The sequence below is a fragment of the Phyllostomus hastatus genome, unplaced genomic scaffold (assembly GCF_019186645.2).
Source record: "Phyllostomus hastatus isolate PE091 unplaced genomic scaffold, TTU_PhHast_1.1 phas_scaffold_501, whole genome shotgun sequence".
NCBI classification, from domain to species: domain Eukaryota; kingdom Metazoa; phylum Chordata; class Mammalia; order Chiroptera; family Phyllostomidae; genus Phyllostomus; species Phyllostomus hastatus.
The window spans coordinates 33,757,128-33,758,329 of record NW_025334033.1 but is presented as its reverse complement, the minus strand read 5'-3'; the positions used below and the strand labels follow the sequence as shown (position 1 = coordinate 33,758,329).

General features: G+C 31.6%; 1 non-coding gene across 1 annotated transcript; it reads left to right on the top strand.

Moving 5' to 3' along the window:
• Nucleotides 1–825: 825 nt before the first annotated feature.
• On the top strand, nt 826–954 carry LOC123809040. Its single transcript, XR_006783916.1, has one exon. It is a non-coding gene; the product is annotated as a small nucleolar RNA SNORA30/SNORA37 family (small nucleolar RNA).
• The last annotated feature ends 248 nt before the right edge of the window (nt 955–1,202 follow it).

Below are 1,202 nucleotides of genomic sequence, written 5' to 3'. Positions count from 1 at the left end.
AACCAAGCCTCATGAACGGTGATCTTTTGTCTTCACAATTGACAATACATTCAGAGCTTGTTTCTGATAAAGTAGAGCAGTTTCTAAGGATATTGCACTTAGGATTTAGAATCATAACTCCATTATGGAAAGGACAAGAACTATGTTTCAATGACTGCTTTTAAAATTAGTCATAGTTAATAGAATAAATTAAAAATTGGTTAACAGTTTATTACAATGCAGGCATTTAAAAGTAGAGGATTGAACTTTTTCTCATATTTATCTGTTATATGAATTCAAAATGAGCATATATTGAACACTATTTGGGAAAGTCTTAAATTAATTTGATGTCTAATGAGATAATCGAGCATTTCATATATAAATATAAATTAGAAAAATGACTAACATATTACTTTGGAAAACAGTTCTTAATCTGATTTCAGGTTCTGTACATAACAATCTAGTGAATAAAGAACAACATTTTGTTAGATTGTGAAACATTACTGCAATATAAAGTAATTGGGTAACTCAAGTAGCAAAATATTTTTAGACAGCTTTTTTAAACATATGTTTAAGATTGGGTTTATTGTCTAGAATTAGATTGTAGCAAAATTTATTATGTGAATATTTTTTGAATCATAATGATCGTATGGAGGCAAGAAAGCAGAGGAGGACCTGAGAAAGACATTACCCAATTAATTGTAGAACAGTGTGAATGTTACAATAAACATAGGTTCTTACATAATATTTAGTAAATTAAGTGCTTTAAAACTCTTAAAAATCAGTTTTATGAACCCCTGAAGTATCATGAAACTCTGAAAGGACTGCTTTGGAAAACAACACACACTAGCACTTTCACAGGTCCTCCCCCAGGCAGCGGGGCCAGGATTTGGTAGCTGGTGCTGAAAGAAAACCCTTGATTGCATCCTTCACCTGTGACTGTGCCTGTGGCAGCTGTCACTCAATGGCAGAGAGAGAAAAGAAAAGACATAATCTATTTAAGATAAAAGTGGAGCTGAGAAAGAATGGGCTATTTTGGATATTTATCATAGTAAATGTTTTTCTGTGCTTATTAGGGAAAGAATGTAATTTTGTAGGCAATCAGTTATATTTTGATTTTTTCGATGTTGAGATAGTGTTTTATTTTCATTGGTATGAGATGTTTTCCTAAATATGAGACAATGCCCATCAGTGAAACATCATCCTAAACACATCTTAAACTA